Source organism: Schistocerca americana, chromosome 7 (genome assembly GCF_021461395.2).
Source record: "Schistocerca americana isolate TAMUIC-IGC-003095 chromosome 7, iqSchAmer2.1, whole genome shotgun sequence".
Lineage (NCBI taxonomy): Eukaryota > Metazoa > Arthropoda > Insecta > Orthoptera > Acrididae > Schistocerca > Schistocerca americana.
The window spans coordinates 1,540,228-1,566,061 of NC_060125.1; positions in this window are offsets into that span (position 1 = coordinate 1,540,228).

A 25,834-nucleotide genomic window follows, 5' to 3' on the forward strand; every position below is an offset into this window, starting at 1 on the left:
TTCAGGTTTACTGTATCCCTTGGACCTTCTTATTGACGATGAAACACAGAAATTGCATCGGAATTAAATACATAAGGCACAATGCCGACTTAAGTACAAGAAGACTGACTCTTCCTACGGTCTATGTTTTGAACCATTCCTGTGACCCTAGTTATAGATTCCGATGCATCACTTCAGGTTTACTGTATCCCTTGGACCTTCTTATTGACGATGAAACACAGAAATTGCATCGTAATTATATACAAAAGGCACAATGCCGACTTAAGTACAAGAAGACTGACACTTCCACCTGTCTATGTTTTGAACCATTCCTGTGGCACTAGTTATAGATTCCGATGCGTCACTTCAGGTTCACTGTATCCCTTGGACCTTCTTATTGACGATGAAGCACACAAATTGCATCGGAAATAAATACAAAAGGCACAATGCCGACATAAGTACAGGAAGACTGACTCTTCTTGCTGTGTATGTTTTGAACCATTCCTGTGACACTAGTTATAGATTCTGATGCTTCACTTAAGTTTTACTGTATCCCTCTGACCTTCGTATTGACGACGAAACGCAGAAACTGCATCGGTATTAAATAGAAAAGGCACAATGCCGACTGAAGTACAAGAAGACTGACTCTTCCTACTGTCTATGCATTGCACCATTCCTGTGACACTAGTTATAGATTCCGATGCTTCACTTCAGGTTTACTGTATCCCTCAGAACTTCTTATTGACGATGAAACACAGAAATTGCATCGGAATTAAATACAAAAGGCACAATGTCGACTTAAGTACAAAACGACAGACTCTTCTTACTGTCTATGTTTTGAACCTTTTCTGTGACACTAGTTATAGATTCCGATGCATCACTTCAGGTTTACTGCATCCCTCTGACCTTCTTCTTGATGATGAATCACAGAAATAGCATCGGAATTAAATAGAAAAGGCACAATGCCGACTTAAGTAAAAGACGACTGACTCTTCTTACTGTCTATCATTTGAACCATTCCTGTGACACTAGTTATAGATTCCGATGCCTCACTTCAGGTGTACTGTATTCCGTGGACCTTCTTATTGACGATGAAACACAGAAATATCATCGGGATTATATACAAAAGGCACAATGCCGACATAAGTACAAGTAGACTGACTCTTCTTACTGTCTATGTTTTGAACCATTCATGTGACACTAGTTATAGATTCTGATGCTTGACTTCAGTTTTAATGTATCCCTCTGACCTTCTTATTGACGATGAAACACAGAAATTGCATCGGAATTAAATACAAAAGGCACAATGCCGACTGAAGTACAAGAAGACTGACTCTTACTACTGTCTATGTTTTGAACCATCCCTGTGACACTAGTTAGAGATTCCGATGTTTCACTTAAGGTTTACTGTATCCCTCTGACCTTCGTATTAACGATGAAACACAGAAATTGTATCGGAATTAAATAGAATAGGCACAATGCCGACTTAAGTACAAGAAGACTGACTCATCTTACTGACTATGTTGTGAACATTTCCTGCGAGACCAGTTTTAGATTCCGATGCTTCACTATATGATTACTGTATCCCTTGGACCTTCTTGTTGACGATGAAACACAGAAATTGCATCGTAATTAAATAGAAAAGGCACAATGCCGTCTTAAGTACAAGAAGACAGACTCCTCCCACTGTCTATGTTTTAACCATTCTGGTGACACTAGTTATAGATTCCGATGCTTCACTTCAGGTTTACTGATTCCCTCTGACCTTCTTATTGACGATGAAAACCAGAAACTGCATCGGAATTAATTACAAAAGGCACAATGCCAACTCAAATACAAGATGACTGGCCCTTGTTACTCTCTATATTTTGAACCATTCCTGAGAGACCGGTTTTAGATTCCGGTGCTTCACTTCAGGTTTTTCTGTATCACTTGGACCGTCTTATTGACGACGAAACACTGAAACTGCATCGGATTTAAATAGAAAAGGCACAATGCCGACTTAAGTACAGGAAGACTCACTCTTCTTACTGTCTATGTTTTGAACCATTCCTGTGACACTAGTTATAGATTCCGATGCCTCACTTCAGGTTTACTATATCCCTTGGACATTCTTATTGACGATGAAACGCAGAAATTGCATCTGAATTAGATACAAAAGGCACAATGTCGACTGAAGTACAAGAAGACTGATTCTTCCTACTGTCTATGTTTTGAACCATTCCTGTGACCCTAGTTATAGATTCCGATGCATCACTTCAGGTTACCTGTAGCCCTTGGACCTTCTTATTGACGTAAAACACAGAAATTGCATCGGAATTAAATACAAAAGGCACAATGCCGACTTAAGTACAAGAAGACTGACTCTTCTTGCTGTGTATGTTTTGAACCATTCCTGTGACACTAGTTATAGATGCCGATGCTTCACTTCAGGTTTACTGTATCCCTCTGACATTCTTATTGATGATGAAACACAGAAATTGCATCTGAATTAAATACAAAATGCACAATGCCGACTTAAGTACAAGAAGACTGACTCATCTTACTGACTATGTTGTGAACATTTCCTGTGAGCCCGGTTTTAGATTCCGGTGCTTCACTTCAGGTTTTTCTGTATCACTTGGACCGTCTTATTGACGACGAAACACTGAAATTGCATGGGATTTAAATACATAAGGCACAATGCCGACTTAAGTACAAGAAGACTGATCTTCCTACTGCCTATGTTTTGAACCATTCCTGTGACCCTAGTTATAGATTCCGATGCATCACTTCAGGTTTACTGTATCCCTCTGACCTTCTTATTGATGACGAAACACAGAAATTGCATTGGATGTAAATAGAAAAGGCACAATGCCGACGTAAGTACAAGAAGACTGACTCTTCCTACTGTCTATGCTTTGAACCATTCCTGTGACCCTAGTTATAGATTCCGATGCTTCACTTCAGGTTTAGTGTATCCCTCTGACCTTCTTATTGACGATGAAACACAGAAATTGCTTCGGAATTAATTACAAAAGGCACAATGCCGACATAAGTCCAACAAGACTGACTCTTCCTACTGTCTATGTTTTGAACCATCCCTGTGACACTAGTTAGAGATTCCGATGCTTCACTTCAGGTTTACTGTATCCCTCTGACCTTCTTATTGACGATGAAACACAGAAATTGCATCGGAATTAAATAGAATAGGCACAATGCCGACTTAAGTACAAGAAGACTGACTCTTCTTACTAACTATGTTTTGAACCATTCCTGTGACACTAGTTATAGATTCCGATGCTTCACTTCAGGTTTACTGTATCCCTCTGACATTCCTGTTGATGATGAAACACAGAAAGTGCGTCTGAATTAAATACAATATGCACAATGCCGACTTAAGTGCAAGAAGACTGACTCATCTTACTGACTATGTTGTGAACATTTCCTGTGAGACAAGTTTTAGATTCCGATACTTCACTATATGATTACTGTATCCCTTGGACCTTCTTATTGACGATGAAACACAGAAATTGCATCGTCATTAAATAGAAAAGGCACAATGCCGACTTAAGTACAAGAAGACAGACTCCTCCCACTGTCTATGTTTTAACCATTCCTGTGACACTAGTTATGGATTCCGATGCTTCACTTCAGGTTTATTGATTCCCTCTGACCTTCGTATTGACGATGAAAAACAGAAACTGCATCGGAATTAATTACAAAAGGCACAATGCCAACTCAAATACAAGATGATTGGTCCTTCTTACGCTCTATACTTTGAACCATTCCTGAGAGACCGGTTTTAGATTCCGGTGCTTCACTTCAGGTTTTTCTGTATCACTTGGACCGTCTTATTGACGACAAAACACTGAAACTGCATCAGAATTAAATAGAAAAGGCACAATGGCGACTTAAGTACAAGAAGACTGACTCTTCTTACTGACTATGATTTGAACACTTCCTGTGAGACCAGTTTAAGATTGCGATGCTTCACTATGTGTTTACTGTATCCCTTGGACCTTCTTATTGACGATGAATTACAGAAATCGCATCGAAATTAAATACTAAAGAAACAATGCCGACTTAAGTACAGGAAGACTGACTCTTCTTACTGTCTATGTTTTGAACCACTCCTGTGACACTAGTTATAGATTCCGATGCCTCACTTCAGGTTTTCTATATCCCTTGGACCTTCTTATTGACGACGAAACACAGAAATTGCATCGGAATTAAATACAAAAGGCACAATGTCGACTGAAGTACAAGAAGACTGATTCTTCCTACTGTCTATGTTTTGAACCATTCCTGTGACCCTAGTTATAGATTCCGATGCATCACTTCAGGTTACTTGTATCCCTTGGACCTTCTCATTGACGTGAAACACAGAAATTGCATCGGAATTAAATACAAAAGGCACAATGCCGACTTAAGTACAAGAAGACTGACTCTTCTTGCTGTGTATGTTTTGAACCATTCCTGTGACACTAGTTATGGATTCCGATGCTTCACTTCAGGCTTACTGTATCCCTCTGACCTTCTTATTGATGACGAAACACAGAAATTGCATCGGAATTAAATTGAAAATGCACAATGCCGAGAAAAGTACAAGAAGACTGACTCTTCCTACTGTCTATGTTTTGAACCATTCCTGTGACACTAGTTATACATTCTGATGCTTCAATTCAGGTTTAATTTATCTCTCTGACCTTCTTATTGACGATGAAACACAGAAATTGCATCGGAATTAAATAGAATAGGCACAATGCCGACTTAAGTACAAGAAGACTGACTCTTCTTACTAACTATGTTTTGAACCGCTCCTGTGACACTAGTTATAGATTCCGATGCTTCACTTCAGGTTTACTGTAGCCCTCTGACATTCTTATTGATGATGAAACACAGAAATTGCATCTGAATTAAATACAAAATGCACAATGCCGACTTAAGTACAAGAAGACTGACTCATCTTACTGACTATGTTGTGAACATTTCCTGTGAGATTACTTTTAGATTCCGATGCTTCACTATATGATTACTGTATCCCTTGGACCTTCTTATTGACGATGAAACACTGAAACTGAATCGGAATTAAATAGAAAAGGCACAATGGCGACTTAAGTACAAGAAGACTGACTCTTCTTACTGACTATGATTTGGACACTTCCTGTGATACCAGTTTAAGATTGCGATGCTTCACTATGTGTGTACTGTATCCCTTGGACCTTCTTATTGACGATGAATTACAGAAATTGCATCGAAATTAAATACTAAAGACACAATGCTGACTTAAGTACAGGAAGACTGACTCTTCTTACTGCCTACGTTTTGAACCATTCCTGTGACCCTAGTTATAGATTCCGATGCATCACTTCAGGTTTACTGTATCCCTTGGACCTTCTTATTGACGATGAAACACAGAAATTGCATCGGGATTAAATACAAAAGGCACAATGACGACTTAAGTACAAGAAGACTGACTCTTCCTACTGTCTATGTTTTGAACCATCCCTGTGACACTAGTTAGAGATTCCGATGCTTCACTTCAGGTTTACTGTATCCCTCAGACCTTCTTATTGACGAAGAAACATAGAAATTGCATCGGAATTAAATAGAATAGGCACAATGCCTACTTAAGTACAAGAATACTGACTCTTCTTACTAACTATGTTTTGAACCATTCCTGTGACACTAGTTATAGATTCCGATGCTTTACTTCAGGTTTACTGTTTCCCTTGGACCTTCTTATTGACGATGAAAAACAGAAATTGCTTTGGAATTAAATACATAAGGCACAATGCCGACTTAAGTACAAAAGGAGTGACTCTTCCTACTGTTTATGTTTTGAACCATTCCTGTGCCACTAGTTATACATTCTGATGCTTCACTTCAGGTTTACTGTATCCCTCTGACCTTCTTATTGACGATGAAACACAGATATTGCATCGGAATTAAATACAAAAGGCACAATGCCGACTTAAGTACAAGAGGACTGACTCTTCTTACTGTCTATGTTTTGAACCATTCCTGTGACACTAGTTATAGATTCCGATGCTTCATTTCAGGTTTACTGTTTCCCTTGGACTTTCGTATTGACGATGAAACACAGAAATTGCTTTGTAATTAAATACATAAGGCACAATGCCGACTTAAGTACAAGAAGACTGACTCTTCCTACTGTCTATGTTTTGAACCATTCCGGTGACACTAGTTAGAGTTTCCGATGCTTCACTTAGGTTTACTGTATCTGTTGGACCTTCTTATTGACGATGAAACACTAAAATTGCATCGGAATTAAATACAAAAGGCACAATGCCGACTTAAGTACAAGAATACTGACTCTTCCTATTGTCAATGTTTTGAACCATTCTTGTGACACTAGTTATAATTTCCGATGCTTCACTTCAGGTTTACTGTATCCCTCTTACCTTCTTATTGACGATGAAACACAGAAATTGCATCGGAATTAAATACAAATGGCACCATGCCGACTCAAATATAAGGTGACTGGCCCTTCTTACTCCCTATGTTTTGAACCTATCCTGTGAGACCGGTTATAGATTCCGATGCTTCACTTCAGGATAACTGTATCCCGTGGACCTTCTTATTGACGACGAAACACAGATATTGCATCGGAATTAAGTAGAAAAGGCACAATGCCGACTTAAGTATAAGAAGGCTGACTCTTCTTACTGACTATGATTTGAACATTTCCTGTGAGACCAGTTTTAGATTCCGATGCTTCACTATATGTTTACTGTATCCCTTGGACTCTCTTATTGACGATGAAACACAGAAATTGCATCGGAATTAAATACAAAAGGCACAAGGCCGACTTAAGTACAAGAAGATTGACTCTTCTTGCTGTGTGTGTTTTGAACCACTCCTGTGACACTAGTTATAGATTCCGATGCTTCACTTCAGGTTTACTGTATCCCTTGGACCGTCTTATTGACGACGAAACACAGAAATTGCATCGGAATTAAATACAAAAAGCACAATGCCGACTTAAGTACAAGAAGACTGACTCTTCCGTGTCTATGTTTTCAACCATTCCTGTGACACTAGATATAAATTCTGATGCTTCACTTCTGGTTTACTGTATCCCTTGGACCTTCTTATGGACCACGAAACACAGAAATTGCATCGGAATTAAATAGAAAAGGCACAATGCCGACATAAGTACAAGAAGACTGACTCTTCCAACTGTCTATGTTTTGAACCATTCCTGTGATACTACTTACAGATTCCGATGCTTCACTTCAGGTTTACTGTATCCCTCTGAACTTCTTATTGACGATGGAACACAGAAATTGCATCGGAATTAAATACAATACGCACAATGCCGACTCAAATACAAGATGACTGGCTCTACTTACACTCTATGCTTTTCCTATGAGACCGGTTTTAGATTCCGATGATTCACTTCAGGTTTACTGTATCCCTTGGTCCTTGTTATTGACGACGAAACACAGAAATTGCAGCGGAATTAAGTAGAAAAGGCACAATGTCGACTTAAGTATAAGAAGACTGACTCTTCTTACTGACTATGATTTGAACATTTCCTGTGAGACCAGTTTTAGAATCCGATGCTTCACTATATGTTTACTGTATCCCTTGGACCTTCTTATTGACGGTGAAACACAGAACTAGCATCGGAATTAAATACAAAAGGCACAATGCAGACTTAAGTACAAGAAGACTGACTCTTCTTACAGTCTATGTTTTGAACCATTCCTGTGACACTAGTTATAGATTCCGATGCTTCACTTCAGGTTTACTGTATCCCTTGGATCATCTTATCGACGACGAAACACAGAACTAGCACCGGAATTAAATACAAAAGGCACAATGCCGATTTAAGTACAAGAAGACTGACTCTTCCTACTGTCTATGTTTTAACCATTCCTGTGACACTAGTTATAGATTCCGATGCATCACTTCAGGTTTACTGTATCCCTTGGACCTTCTTAATGACGACGAAACTCAGAAATTGCATCGGAATTAAATACAAAAGGCACAATGCCGACTCAAATACAAGATGACAGACTCTTCTTACTCTCTATGTTTTGAACCTTTACTGTGAGACCGGTTTTAGATTCCGATGCTTCACTTCAGGTTTACGGTATCCCTTGGACCTTCTTAATGACGACGAAACTCAGAAATTGCATCGGAATTAAATAGAAAAGGCACAATGCCGACTTAAGTACAAGAAGACTGACTCATCCAACTGTCTATGTTTTGAAAAATTCCTGTGACCCTAGTTATAGATTCCGATGCATCACTTCAGGTTTACTGTATCCCTTTTACCTTCTTATTGACGATGAAACACAGAAATTGCATCGGAATTAAATAGAATAGGCACAATGTCGACTTAAGTACAAGACGACAGACTCTTCTTACTGCCTATGTTTTAACCTTTTCTGGGACACTAGTTACACATTCCGATGTTTCACTTCAGGTTTACTGCATCCCTCCGACCTTCTTCTTGATGATGAAACACAGAAATTGCATCGGAACTAAATAGAAAAGGCACAATGCCGACTTAAGTACAAGAAGACTGACACTTCTTACTGTCTATGATTTGAAACATTCCTGTGACACTTGTTGCAGATTCCGATGCTTCACTTCAGGTGTACTGTATCCCTTGGACCTTCTTATTGACGATGAAACACAGAAATTGCATCGGGATTAAATACAAAAGGCACAATGACGACCTAAGTACAAGAAGACTGACTCTTCCTACTGTCTATGTTTTGAACCATCCCTGTGACACTAGTTAGAGATTCCGATGCTTCACTTCAGGTTTACTGTATCCCTCAGACCTTCGTATTGACGATGAAACATAGAAATTGCATCGGAATTAAATAGAATAGGCACAATGCCGACTTAAGTACAAGAATACTGAATCTTCTTACTAACTATGTTTTGAACCATTCCGGTGACACTAGTTATAGATTCCGATGCTTTACTTCAGGTTTACTGTTTCCCTTGGTCCTTCTTATTGACGATGAAAAACAGAAATTGCTTTGGAATTAAATACATAAGGCAGAATGCCGACTTAAGTACAAAAAGAGTGACTCTTCCTACTGTCTATGTTTTGAACCATTCCTGTGACACTAGTTATACATTCTGATGCTTCGCTTCAGGTTTACTGTATCCCTCTGACCTTCTTGTTGAGGATGAAACACTGAAATTGCTTTGGAATTAAATAGAAAAGGCACAATGCCGACTTAAGTACTAGAAGAATGACTCTTCCTACTGTCTATGTTTTGAACCATTCTTCTGACACTAGTTATAGATTCCGATGCTTCACTTCAGGTTTACTGTATCCTTCTGACCTTCTTATTGACGATGAAACACAGAAATTGCATCTGAAATAAATACAAAAGGCTTAATGCCGACTCAAATACAAGAAGTCTGACTCTCCCAACTGTCTATGTTTCGAACCTTTCCTGTGACCCTAGTTATACATTCCGATGCCTCACCTCAGGTTTACTGTATCCCTCTGAACTTCTTATTGACGATGAAACACAGATATTGCATCGGAATTAAATACAAAAGGCACAATGCCGACTTAAGTACAAGAGGACTGACTCTTCTTACTGTCTATGTTTTGAACCATTCCTGTGACACTAGTTATGGATTCCGATGCTTCACTTCAGGTTTACTGCATCCCATGACCCTTCTTATTGACGACGAAACACAGAAATTGCATCGGAATTAAATAGGAAAGGCACAATGCCGACTTAAGTACAAGAAGACTGACTCTTCCAATTGTCTAACTTTTGAACCATTCCTGTGACACTAGTTATAGATTCCGATGCTTCACTTCAGTTTTACTGTATCCCTCTGACCTTCTTATTGACGATGAAACACAGAAATTGCATCGGAATTAAAGAGAAAAGGCACAATGCCGACTTAAGTACAAGAAGACTGACTCTTCTTACTGACTATGTTTTGAACCATTCCTGTGACACTAGTTATAGAATCCGATGCTTCATTTCAGGTTTACTGTTTCCCTTGGACTTTCGTATTGACGATGAAACACAGAAATTGCTTTGGAATTAAATACGTAAGGCACAATGCCGACTCTTCCTACTGTCTATGTTTTGAACCATTCCGGTGACACTAGTTATAGTTTCCGATGCTTCACTTAGGTTTACTGTATCTGTTGGACCTTCTTATTGACGATGAAACACTAAAATTGCATCGGAATTAAATACAAAAGGCACAATGCCGACTTAAGTACAAGAAGACTGACTCTTCCTATTGTCTATGTTTTGAACCATTCTTGTGACACTAGTTATAAATTCCGATGCTTCACTTCAGGTTTACTGTATCCCTCTTACCTTCTTATTGACGATGGAACACAGAAATTGCATCGGAATTAAATACAAATGGCACCATGCCGACTCAAATATAAGGTGACTGGCCCTTCTTACTCCCTATGTTTTGAACCTATCCTGTGAGACCGGTTTTAGATTCCGATGCTTCACTTCAGGATTACTGTATCCCGTGGACCTTCTTATTGACGACGAAACACAGATATTGCATCGGAATTAAGTAGAAAAGGCACAATGCCGACTTAAGTATAAGAAGACTGACTCTTCTTACTGACTATGATTTGAACATTTCCTGTGAGACCAGTTTTAGATTCCGATGCTTCACTATATGTTTACTGTATCCCTTGGACCTTCTTATTAACGAAGAAACACAGAAATTGCATCGGAATTAAATACAAAAGGCACAATGCCGATTTAAGTACAAGAAGACTGACTCTTCCTACTGTCTATGTTTTAACCATTCCTGTGACACTAGTTATAGATTCCGATGCTTCACTTCAGGTTTACTGTATACCTCTGACCTTATTGTTGACGATGAAACACAGAATTTGATCGAAATTAAATACAAAAGGCACAATGCCGACTCAAATACAAGATGGCTGGCTCTTCTTACTCTCTATGTTTTGAACCTTTCCTGTGAGATCGGTTTTAGATTCCGATGCTTCACTTCAGGTTTACTGTATCCCGTGGACCTTCTTATTAACGACGAAACACAGAAATTGCGTCGGAATTAAGTGGAAAAGGCACAATGCCGACTTAAGTACAAGAAGACTGACTCTTCCTACTGTCTGTGTTTTAACCATTCCTGTGACACTAGTTATAGGTTCCGATGCTTCACTTCAGTTTTACTATATCCCTCTGAACTTCTTATTGACGATGAAACACAGAAATTGCATCGGAATTAAATACAAAAGGCACAATGCCGACTCAAATACAAGATGACACACTCTTCTTACTCTCTATGTTTTGAACCTTTACTGTGAGACCGGTTTTAGATTCCGATGCTTCACTTCAGGTTTGCGGTATCCCTTGGACCTTCTTAATGACGACGAAACTCAGAAATTGCATCGGAATTAAATAGAAAAGGCACAATGCCGACTTAAGTACAAGAAGACTGACTCATCCTACTGTCTATGTTTTGAAAAATTCCTGTGACCCTAGTTATAGATTCCGATGCATCACGTCAGGTTTACTGTATCCCTTGGACATTCTTATTGACGATGAAACACAGAAATTGCATCGGAATTAAATAGAATAGGCACAATGTCGACTTAAGTACAAGACGACAGACTCTTCTTACTGCCTATGTTTTAACCTTTTCTGGGACACTAGTTACAGATTCCGATGTTTCACTTCAGGTTTACTGCATCAATCCGACCTTCTTCTTGATGATGAAACACAGAAATTGCATCGGAACTAAATAGAAAAGGCACAATGCCGACTTAAGTACAAGAAGACTGACACTTCTTACTGTCTATGATTTGAACCATTCCTGTGACACTTGTTGCAGATTCCGATGCTTCACTTCAGGTGTACTGTATCCCTTGGACCTTCTTATTGACGATGAAACACAGAAATTGCATCGGGATTAAATACAAAAGGCACAATGACGACTTAAGTACAAGAAGACTGACTCTTCCTACTGTCTATGTTTTGAACCATCCCTGTGACACTAGTTAGAGATTCCGATGCTTCACTTCAGGTTTACTGTATCCCTCAGACCTTCTTATTGACGATGAAACATAGAAATTGCATCGGAATTAAATAGAATAGGCACAATGCCGACTTAAGTACAAGAATACTGACTCTTCTTACTAACTAGGTTTTGAACCATTCCGGTGACACTAGTTATAGATTCCGATGCTTTACTTCAGGTTTACTGTTTCCCTTGGTCCTTCTTATTGACGATGAAAAACAGAAATTGCTTTGGAATTAAATACATAAGGCAGAATGCCGACTTAAGTACAAAAAGAGTGACTCTTCCTACTGTCTATGTTTTGAACCATTCCTGTGACACTAGTTATACATTCTGATGCTTCACTTCAGGTTTACTGTATCCCTCTGACCTTCTTATTGGGGATGAAACACTGAAATTGCATCGGAATTAAATAGAAAAGGCACAATGCCGACTTAAGTACTAGAAGAATGACTCTTCCTACTGTCTATGTTTTGAACCATTCTTCTGACACTAGTTATAGATTCCGATGCTTCACTTCAGGTTTACTGTATCCTTCTGACCTTCTTATTGACGATGAAACACAGAAATTGCATCTGAAATAAATACAAAAGGCACAATGCCGACTCAAATACAAGAAGTCTGACTCTTCCAACTGTCTATGTTTCGAAACTTTCCTGTGACCCTAGTTATACATTCCGATGCCTCACCTCAGGTTTACTGTATCCCTCTGACCTTCTTATTGACGATGAAACACAGATATTGCATCGGAATTAAATACAAAAAGCACAATGCCGACTTAAGTACAAGAGGACTGACTCTTCTTACTGTCTATGTTTTGAACCATTCCTGTGACACTAGTTATGGAATCCGATGCTTCACTTCAGGTTTACTGCATCCCATGACCCTTCTTATTGACGACGAAACACAGAAATTGCATCGGAATTAAATAGGAAAGGCACAATGCCGACTTAAGTACAAGAAGACTGACTCTTCCAATTGTCTATTTTTTGAACCATTCCTGTGACACTAGTTATAGATTCCGATGCTTCACTTCAGTTTTACTGTATCCCTCTGACCTTCTTATTGACGATGAAACACAGAAATTGCATCGGAATTAAAGAGAAATGGCACAATGCCGACTTAAGTACAAGAAGACTGACTCTTCTTACTGACTATGTTTTGAACCATTCCTGTGACACTAGTTATAGATTCCGATGCTTCATTTCAGGTTTACTGTTTCCCTTGGACTTTCGTATTGACGATGAAACACAGAAATTGCTTTGGAATTAAATACATAAGGCACAATGCCGACTTAAGTACAAGAAGACTGACTCTTCCTATTGTCTATGTTTTGAACCATTCTTGTGACACTAGTTATAAATTCCGATGCTTCACTTCAGGTTTACTGTATCCCTCTTACCTTCTTATTGACGATGAAACACAGAAATTGCATCGGAATTAAATACAAATGGCACCATGCCGACTCAAATATAAGGTGACTGGCCCTTCTTACTCCCTATGTTTTGAACCTATCCTGTGAGACCGGTTTTAGATTCCGATGCTTCACTTCAGGATTACTGTATCCCGTGGACGTTCGTATTGACGACGAAACACAGATATTGCATCGGAATTAAGTAGAAAAGGCACAATGCCGACTTAAGTATAAGAAGACTGACTCTTCTTACTGACTATGATTTGAACATTTCCTGTGAGACCAGTTTTAGATTCCGATGCTTCACTATATGTTTAATGTATCACTTGGACTCTCTTATTGACGATGAAACACAGAAATTGCATCGGAATTAAATACAAAAGGCACAAGGCCGACTTAAGTACAAGAACATTGACTCTTCTTGCTGTGTGTGTTTTGAACCACTCCTGTGACACTAGTTATAGATTCCGATGCTTCACTTCAGGTTTACTGTATCCCTTGGACCGTCTTATTGACGACGAAACACAGAAATTGCATCGGAATTAAATACAAAAAGCACAATGCAGACTTAAGTACAAGAAGAGTGACTCTTCCGTGTCTATGTTTTCAACCATTCCTGTGACACTAGATATAAATTCCGATGCTTCACTTCTGGTTTACTGTATCCCTTGGACCTTCTTATGGACGACGAAACACAGAAATTGCATCGGAATTAAATACAAAACGCACAATGCCGACTCAAATACAAGATGACTGGCTCTACTTACTCACTATGCTTTGAACCTTTCCTATGAGACCGGTTTTAGATTCCGATGATTCACTTCAGGTTTACTGTATCCTGTGGTCCTTGTTATTGACGACGAAACACAGAAATTGCAGCGGAATTAAGTAGAAAAGGCACAATGTCGACTTAAGTACAAGAAGGGTGACTCTTCCTACTGTCTATGTTTTGAACCATTCCTGAGACTCTAGTTATAGATTCCGATGCTTCACTTCACGTTTACTGTATCCCTCTGACCTTCTTGCTGTGTATGGTTTGAACCATTCCTGTGACACTAGTTATAGATTCCGATGCTTCACATCATGTTTACTGTATCCCTCTGACCTTCTTACTTTCGACGAAACACAGAAACTGCATCGGAATTAAATAGAAAAGGCACAATGCCGACTTAAGTACAAGAAGAGTGACTCTTCCTACTGTCTATGTTTTGAACCATTCCTGAGACTCTAGTTATAGATTCCGATGCTTCACTTCACGTTTACTGTATCCCTCTGACCTTCTTATTGACGATGAAACACAGAAATTGCATCGGAATTAAATACAAAGGACACAATGCCGACTTAAGTACAAGAAGAGTGACTCTACTTACTGTCTATGTTTTGAACCTTTTCTGTGACACTAGTTATAGATTCCGATGCTTCACTTCAGGTTTACTGTATCTCTTGGACCTTCATATTGACGCCGAAACACAGAAATTGCATCGGAATTAAATACAAATGCACAATGCCGACTTAAGCACAAGAAGACTAACTCTTCCGTGTCTATGTTTTCAACCATTCCTGTGACACTAGTTATAAATTCCGATGCATCACTTCAGGTATTTCTGTATCCCTTGGACCATCGTATTGACGACGAAACACAGAAATTGCATCGGAATTAAATAGAAAAGGCACAATGCCGACTTAAGTACAAGAAGACTGACTCTTCCAACTGTCTATGTTTTGAACCATTCCTGTGATACTAGTTATAGATTCCGATGCTTCACTTCAGGTTTAGGGTATCCCTCTGACACTCTTTTTGACGATGAAACACAGAAATTGCATCGGAATTAAATACAAAATGCACAATGCCGACTTAAGTACAAGGAGACTGACTCTTCTTACTGTCTATGTTTTGAACCATTTCTGTGACACTAGTTATAGATTCCGAAGCTTCACTTCAGGTTTACTGTATCCATTGCACCTTCTTATTGACGATGAAGCACAGAATTTGCATCGGAATTCAAAACAAAAGGAACAATGCCGACTTAAAAACAAGAAGTCTGACTCTTCTTACTCTCTATGGTTTGAACGATTCCTGTGACACTAGTTATAGATTCCGCTGCTTCACATCAGGTTTACTGTATCCCTTGGATCTTCTTATCGACGATGAAAAACAGAAATAGCATCGGAATTAAATACAAAAGGCACAATGCCGACTTAAGTACAAGAAGACTGACTCATCTTACTCTCTATGTTTTGATGAATTCCTGTGACACTAGTTAAAGATTCCGATGCTTCACTTCAGGTTTACTGTATCCCTTGGACCTTCTTATCGACGATGAAAAACAGAAATAACATCGGAATTAAATACAAAAGGCACAATGCCGACATAAGTACGAGAAGACTGACACTTCCTAGTTTCTATGTTTTGAGCCGTTCCTGTGACACTAGTTGTAGATTCCGATGCTTCACTTCAGGTTTACTGTATCCCTCTGACATTCTTATTGTCGATGAAATACAGAAATTGCATCGGAATTAGATAGAAAAGGCACAATGCCGTATTAAGTACAAGAAGACTGACTCGTCTTACAGTGTATGCTTTGAAAAATTCCTGTAACAATAGTTATAGATTCCGATGCTTCACCTCAATTTTACTGTATCCCTCTGACCATCATATTGACGATGAAACACAGTAATTGCATCGGAATTAAATACAAAAGTCACAATGCCGACATAAGTACAAGAAGACTGACTCTTCTTATTGTCTATGTTTTGATCCATTCCTGTGGCACTAGTTATAGATTCCGGTGCTTCAGTTCAGGTTTACTGTATCCCTCTGACCTTCTTATTGACGACGAAACACAGAAATTGCATCGGAATCCAATAGAAAAGGCACAATGCCGACTTAAGTACAAGAAGACTGACTCTTCCTACTGTCTATGATTTGAACCATTCCTATGACTCTAGTTGTAGATTCCGATGCTTCACTTCACGTTTACTGCATCTCTCTGACACACATATTGACGATGAAACACAGAAATTACATCGGAATTAAAAACAAAAGGCACAATGCCGACTTAAGTACAAGAAGAAAGACTCTTCTTACTGTCTATGTTTTGAGCAATTCCTGTGACACTAGTTATAGATTACGTTGCTTCACTTCAGGTTTACTGTATCCCTTGGACCATCTAATCGACGATGAAACAGAAATAGCATCGGAATTAAATAGAAAAGGCAAAATGCCGACTTAAGTACAGGAAGACTGACTCTTCCAACTGTCTATGTTTTGAAATATTCCTGTGACACTAGTTATAGATTCCGATGCTCCACTTCAGGTTTACTGCATCCCTTGGACCTTCTTATCGACGATGAAACACAGAAATAGCATCGGAACTAAATACAAATGCACAATGCCGACTTAAGCACAAGAAGACTAACTCTTCCGTGTCTATGTTTTCAACCATTCCTGTGACACTAGTTATAAATTCCGATGCATCACTTCAGGTATTTCTGTATCCCTTGGACCATCGTATTGACGACGAAACACAGAAATTGCATCGGAATTAAATACAAAAGTCACAATGCCGACATAAGTACAAGAAGACTGACTCTTCTTATTGTCTATGTTTTGATCCATTCCTGTGGCACTAGTTATAGATTCCGGTGCTTCAGTTCAGGTTTACTGTATCCCTCTGACCTTCTTATTGACGACGAAACACAGAAATTGCATCGGAATCCAATAGAAAAGGCACAATGCCGACTTAAGTACAAGAAGACTGACTCTTCCTACTGTCTATGATTTGAACCATTCCTATGACTCTAGTTGTAGATTCCGATGCTTCACTTCACGTTTACTGCATCTCTCTGACACACATATTGACGATGAAACACAGAAATTACATCGGAATTAAAAACAAAAGGCACAATGCCGACTTAAGTACAAGAAGACTGACTCTTCTTACTGTCTATGTTTTAAACCATTCCTATGACACTAGTTATAGATACCGATGCTTCACTTCTGGTTTACTGTAACCCTCTGACATTCTTACTGACGATGAAACACAGAAATTGCATCGGAATTAAATGCAAACGGCACAGTGAAGACTTAAGTACAAGAAGACTGACTCTTCTTACTGACTATGTTTTGAACATTTCCTGTGAGACCAGTTTTAGATTCCGATGCTTCACTATACGTTTACTGTATCCCTTGGACCTTCTTATTGACGATGAAACTCAGAAATTGCATCGGAATTAAATACAAAAGGCACCATGCCGACTCACATACTAGATGACTGGCTCTTCTTACTCTCTATGTTTTGAACGTTTCCTGTGAGACCGCTCTACGTTTCCGATGCTTCACTTCAGGTTTACTGTATCCCTTGGACCTTCTTATTGACGACGAAACACAGAAATTGTATCGGCATTAAATAGAAAAGGCACAATGCCAACTTAAGTACAGGAAGAATGACTCATCCAACTGTCTATGCTTTGAAAAATTCCTGTGACACTAGTTATAGATTCCGATGCTTCACTTCAGGTTTACTGTATTCCTCTAACACTCTTACTGACGATGAAACACAGAAATTGCATCGGAATTAGATAGAAAAGGCACAATGCCCTATTAAGTACAAGAAGACTGACTCTTCTTAAGGTCTATGTTTTGAAAAATTCCTGTAACAATAGTTATAGATTCCGATGCTTCACTTCAAATTTACTGTATCCCTCTGACCTTCATATTGACGATGAAACACAGTAATTGCGTCGGAATTAAATACAAAAGGCACAATGCCGACTTAAGTACAAGAAGACTGACTCTTCTTATTGTCTATGTTTTGAACCATTCCTGTGGCACTAGTTATAGATTCCGATGCTTCAGTTCAGGTTTCCTGTATCCCTTGGACCTTCTTATCGACGATGAAACACAGAAATTGCATCGGAATTAAATGCAAAAGGCACAATGCCGACTTATGTACAAGAAGACTGACTCTTCTTACTGTCAATGTTTTGAACCATTCCTATGACACTAGTTATAGATTCCGATGCTTCACTTCAGGTTTACTGTATCCCTCGTGCCTTGTTATTGACGATGAAACACAGAAATTGCATCGGACTTAAATACAAAATGCACAATGCCGACTTAAGTATAAGAAGTCTGACTCTTCTTACTGACTATGATTTGAACATTTCCTGTGAGACCAGTTTTAGATTCCGATGCTTCACTATAAGTGTACCGTATCCCTTCTACCTTCCTATTGACGATGAAACACGCAAATTTCATCGGAATTCAATACAAAAGGCACAAGCCCGACTAAAGTACAAGAAGACTGACTCTTCTTACTGTCTAGGATTTGAAACATTCCTGTGACACTAGTTATAGATTACGATGCTTCACTTCAGATTTACTGTATCCCTTGGACCTTGTTATTGACCATGAAACACAGAAATTGCATCGGAATTAAATACAAAAGGCACAATGCCGACTTAAGTACAAGAAGACTAACTCTTCCGTCAGTCTATGTTTTGAACCATTCCTGTGACACTAGTTATAGATTCCGATGCATCACTTCAGGTTTACTGTATCCCCTGGACCTTCGTACTGACGATGAAACACAGATATTGCATCGGAATTAAATACAAAAGGCACAATGCCGACTTAAGTACAAGACGACTGACTCTTCTTGCTGTGTATGCTTTGAACCATTCCTGTGACACTAGTTTTAGATTCCGATGCTTCACTTCAGGTTTACTGTATCCCTCTGACCTTCTTATTGACGACGAAACACAGAAATTGCATCGGAAGTAAATAGGAAAGGCACAATGCCGACTTAAGTACAAGAAGACTGACTCTTCCAATTGTCTAACTTTTGAACCATTCCTGTGACACTAGTTATAGATTCCGATGCTTCACTTCAGTTTTACTGTATCCCTCTGACCTTCTTATTGACGATGAAACACAGAAATTGCATCGGAATTAAAGAGAAAAGGCACAATGCCGACTTAAGTACAAGAAGACTGACTCTTCTTACTGACTATGTTTTGAACCGTTCCTGTGACACTAGTTATAGATTCCGATGCTTCACTTAGGTTTACTGTATCTGTTGGACCTTCTTATTGACGATGAAACACTAAAATTGCATCGGAATTAAATACAAAAGGCACAATGCCGACTTAAGTACAAGAAGACTGACTCTTCCTATTGTCTATGTTTTGAACCATTCTTGTGACACTAGTTATAAATTCCGATACTTCACTTCAGGTTTACTGTATCCCTCTTACCTTCTTATTGACTTTGAAACACAGAAATTGCATCGGAATTAAATACAAATGGCACCATGCCGACACAAATATATGGTGACTGGCCCTTCTTACTCCCTATGTTTTGAACCTATCCTGTGAGACCGGTTTTAGATTCCGATGCTTCACTTCAGGATTACCGTATCCCGTGGACCTTCTTATTGACGACGAAACACAGATATTGCATCGGAATTAAGTAGAAAAGGCACAATGCCGACTTAAGTATAAGAAGACTGACTCTTCTTACTGACTATGATTTGAACATTTCCTGTGAGACCAGTTTTAGATTCCGATGCTTCACTATATGTTTACTGTATCCCTTGGACTCTCTTATTGACGATGAAACACAGAAATTGCATCGGAATTAAATACAAAAGGCACAAGGCCGACTTAAGTACAAGAAGATTGACTCTTCTTGCTGTGTGTGTTTTGAACCACTCCTGTGACACTAGTTATAGATTCCGATGCTTCACTTCAGGTTTACTGTATCCCTTGGACCGTCTTATTGACGACGAAACACAGAAATTGCATCGGAATTAAATACAAAAAGCACAATGCCGACTTAAGTACAAGAAGACTGACTCTTCCGTGTCTATGTTTTCAACCATTCCTGTGACACTAGATATAAATTCCGATGCTTCACTTCTGATTTACTGTATCCCTTGGACCTTCTTATGGACGACGAAACACAGAAATTGCATCGGAATTAAATAGAAAAGGCACAATGCCGACATAAGTACAAGAAGACTGACCCTTCCAACTGTCTGTGTTTTGAACCATTCCTGTGATACTACTTATAGATTCCGATGCTTCACTTCAGGTTTACTGTATCCCTCTGAACTTCTTATTGACGATGAAACACAGAAATTGCATCGGAATTAAATACAATACGCACAATGCCGACTCAAATACAAGATGACTGGCTCTACTTACTCTCTATGCTTTGAACATTTCCTATGAGACCGGTTTTAGATTCCGATGATTCACTTCAGGTTTACTGTATCCCGTGGTCCTTGTTATTGACGACGAAACACAGAAATTGCAGCGGAATTAAGTAGAAAAGGCACAATGTCGACTTAAGTATAAGAAGACTGACTCTTCTTACTGACTATGATTTGAACATTTCCTGTGAGACCAGTTTTAGAATCCGATGCTTCACTATATGTTTACTGTATCCCTTGGACCTTCATATTGACGGTGAAACACAGAAATTGCATCGGAATTAAATACAAAAGGCAAAATGCCGACTTAAGTACAAGAAGAATGACTCTTCTTGCTGTGTATGGTTTGAACCATTCCTGTGACACTAGTTATAGATTCAGATGCTTCACTTCAGGTTTACTGTATCCCTCTGACCCTCTTACTTTCGACGAAACACAGAAACTGCATCGGAATTAAATAGAAAAGGCACAATGCCGACTTAAGTACAAGAAGAGTGACTCTTCCTACTGTCTATGTTTTGAACCATTCCTGAGACTCTAGTTATAGATTCCGATGCTTCACTTCTCGTTTACTGTATCCCTCTGACCTTCTTGCTGTGTGTGGTTTGAACCATTCCTGTGACACTAGTTATAGATTCCGATGCTTCACATCATGTTTACTGTATCCCTCTGACCTTCTTACTTTCGACGAAACACAGAAACTGCATCGGAATTAAATAGAAAAGGCACAATGCCGACTTAAGTACAAGAAGACTGTTTCTTCTTACTGTCTATGTTTTGAACCATTCCTGTGACACTAGTTATAGGTTCCGAAGCTTCACTTCAGGTTTACTGTATCCATTGCACCTTCTTATTGACGATGAAGCACAGAATTTGCATCGGAATTCAAAACAAAAGGAACAATGCCGACTTAAAAACAAGAAGTCTGACTCTTCTTACTCTCTATGGTTTGAACAATTCCTGTGACACTAGTTATAGATTCCGATGCTTCACATCAGGTTTACTGTATCCCTTGGATCTCCTTATCGACGATGAAAAACAGAAATAGCATCGGAATTAAATACAAAAGGCACAATGCCGACTTAAGTACAAGAAGACTGACTCATCTTACTCTCTATGTTTTGATCCATTCCTGTGACACTAGTTAAAGATTCCGATGCTTCACTTCAGGTTTACTGTATCCCTTGGACCTTCTTATCGACGATGAAAAACAGAAATAGCATCGGAATTAAATACAAAAGGCACAATGCCGACATTAGTACGAGAAGACTGGCACTTCCTAGTTTCTATGTTTTGAGCCGTTCCTGTGACACTAGTTGTAGATTCCGATGCTTCACTGCAGGTTTACTGTATCCCTCTGACATTCTTATTGTCGATGAAATACAGAAATTGCATCGGAATTAGATAGAAAAGGCACAATGCCGTATTAAGTACAAGAAGACTGACTCGTCTTACAGTCTATGCTTTGAAAAATTCCTGTAACAATAGTTATAGATTCCGATGCTTCACCTCAATTTTACTGTATCCCTCTGACCATCATATTGACGATGAAACACAGTAATTGCATCGGAATTAAATACAAAAGTCACAATGCCGACATAAGTACAAGAAGACTGACTCTTCTTATTGTCTATGTTTTGATCCATTCCTGTGGCACTAGTTATAGATTCCGGTGCTTCAGTTCAGGTTTACTGTATCCCTCTGACCTTCTTATTGACGACGAAACACAGAAATTGCATCGGAATCCAATAGAAAAGGCACAATGCCGACTTAAGTACAAGAAGACTGACTCTTCCTACTGTCTATGTTTTGAACCATTCCTGTGACTCTAGTTATAGATTCCGATGCTTCACTTCACGTTTACTGTATCCCTCTGACACACATATTGACGATGAAACACAGAAATTACATCGGAATTAAAAACAAAAGGCACAATGCCGACTTAAGTACAAGAAGAAAGACTCTTCTTACTGTCTATGTTTTGAGCAATTCCTGTGACACTAGTTATAGATTACGTTGCTTCACTTCAGGTTTACTGTATCCCTTGGACCTTCTAATCGACGATGAAGCAGAAATAGCATCGGAATTAAATAGAAAAGGCAAAATGCCGACTTAAGTACAGGAAGACTGACTCTTCCAACTGTCTATGTTTTGAATATTCCTGTGACACTAGTTATAGATTCCGATGCTCCACTTCAGGTTTACTGTATCCCTTGGACCTTCTTATCGACGATGAAACACAGAAATAGCATCGGAACTAAATACAAAAGGCACAATGCCGACTTAAGTACAAGAAGACTGACTCTTCTTACTGTCTATGATTTAAACCATTCCTATGACACTAGTTATAGATACCGGTGCTTCACTTCTGGTTTACTGTAACCCTCTGACATTCTTACTGACGATGAAACACAGAAATTGCATCGGAATTAAATGCAAACGACACAGTGAAGACTTAAGTACAAGAAGACTGACTCTTCTTACTGACTATGTTTTGAACATTTCCTGTGAGACCAGTTTTAGATTCCGATGCTTCACTATACGTTTACTGTATCCCGTGGACCTTCTCATTGACGATGAAACTCAGAAATTGCATCGGAATTAAATACAAAAGGCACCATGCCGACTCACATACAAGATGACTGGCTCTTCTTACTCTCTATGTTTTGAACCTTTCCTGTGAGACCGCTTTAAGATTCCAATGCTTCACTTCAGGTTTACTGTATCCCTTGGACCTTCTTATTGACGACGAAACACAGAAATTGTATCGGCATTAAATAGAAAAGGCACAATGCCGACTTAAGTACAGGAAGAATGACTCATCCAACTGTCTAGGATTTGAAACATTCCTGTGAGACTAGTTATAGATTACGATGCTTCACTTCAGATTTACTGTATCCCTTGGACCTTGTTATTGACCATGAAACACAGAAATTGCATCGGAATTAAATACAAAAGGCACAATGCCGACTTAAGTACAAGAAGACTGACTCTTCCGTCAGTCTATGTCTTGAACCATTCCTGTGACACTAGTTATAGATTCCGATGCATCACTTCAGGTTTACTGTATCCCTTGGACCTTCGTACTGACGATGAAACACAGATATTGCATCGGAATTAAATACAAAAGGCACAATGTCGACTTAAGTACAAGACGACTGACTCTTCTTGCTGTGTATGTTTTGAACCATTCCTGTGACACTAGTTATAGATTCCGATGCTTCACTTCAGGTTTACTGTATCCCTCTGACCTTCTTATTGACGACGAAACACAGAAATTGCATCGGAATTAAATAGGAAAGGCACAATGCCGACTTAAGTACAAGAAGACTGACTCTTCCAATTGTCTAACTTTTGAACCATTCCTGTGACACTAGTTATAGATTCCGATGCTTCACTTCAGTTTTGCTGTATCCCACTGACCTTCTTATTGACGATGAAACACAGAAATTGCATCGGAATTAAAGAGAAAAGGCACAATGCCGACTTAAGTACAAGAAGACTGACTCTTCTTACTGACTATGTTTTGAACCATTCCTGTGACACTAGTTATAGATTCCGATGCTTCATTTCAGGTTTACTGTTTCCCTTGGACATTCGTATTGACGATGAAACACAGAAATTGCTTTGGAATTAAATACATAAGGCACAATGCCGACTTAAGTACAAGAAGACTGACTCTTCCTACTGTCTATGTTTTGAACCATTCCGGTGACACTAGTTATAGTTTCCGATGCTTCACTTAGGTTTACTGTATCTGTTGGACCTTCTTATTGACGATGAAACACTAAAATTCCATCGGAATTAAATACAAAAGGCACAATGCCGACTTAAGTACAAGAAGACTGACTCTTCCTATTGTCTATGTTTTGAACCATTCTTGTGACACTAGTTATAAATTCCGATGCTTCACTTCAGGTTTACTGTATCCCTCTTACCTTCTTATTGACGATGAAACAAAGAAATTGCATCGGAATTAAATACAAATGGCACCATGCCGACTCAAATATAAGGTGACTGGCCCTTCTTACTCCCTATGTTTTGAACCTATCCTGTGAGACCGGTTTTAAATTCCGATGCTTCACTTCAGGATTACTGTATCCCGTGGACCTTCTTATTGACGACGAAACACAGATATTGCATCGGAATTAAGTAGAAAAGGCACAATGCCGACTTAAGTATAAGAAAACTGACTCTTCTTACTGACTATGATTTGAACATTTCCTGTGAGACCAGTTTTAGATTCCGATGCTTCACTATATGTTTACTGTATCCCTTGGACTCTCTTATTGACGATGAAACACAGAAATTGCATCGGAATTAAATACAAAAGGCACAAGGCCGACTTAAGTACAAGAAGATTGACTCTTCTGGCTGTGTGTGTTTTGAACCACTCCTGTGACACTAGTTATAGATTCCGATGCTTCACTTCAGGTTTACTGTATCCCTTGGACCATCTTATCGACGACGAAACACAGAACTAGCATCGGAATTAAATACAAAAGGCACAATGCAGACTTAAGTACAAGAAGACTGACTCTTCTTACTGTCTATGTTTTGAACCATTCCTGTGACACTAGTTATAGATTCCGATGCTTCACTTCAGGTTTACTGTATCCCTTGGATCATCTTATCGACGACGAAACACAGAACTAGCATCGGAATTAAATACAAAAGGCACAATGCCGACTTAAGTACAAGAAGACTGACTCTTCTTACTGTCTATGTATGGAACCATTCCTGTGACACTAGTTATAGGTTCCGATGCTTCACTCCAGGTTTACTGTATCCCTCTGACCATCTTATTGACGATGAAACACAGAAATTGCATCGGAATTAAATACAAAATGCACAATGCCGAGTCTATTACAAGATGGCTCTCTCTTCTTACTCTCTATGTTTTGAACCTTTCCTGTGAGACCGGTTTTAGATTCCGATGCTTCACTTCAGGTTTACTGCATCCCTTTTACCCTCTTATTGACGACGAAACACAGAAATTCCATCGGAATTAAATACAAAAGGCCCAATGCCGACTTAAGTACAAGAAGACTGACTCTTCTTACTGACTATGTTATGAACATTTCCTGTGAGACCAGTTTTAGATTCCGATGCTTCACTATATGTTTACTGTATCCCATGGACCTTCTTATTAACGATGAAACACAGAAATTGCATCGGAATTAAATACAAAAGGCACAATGCC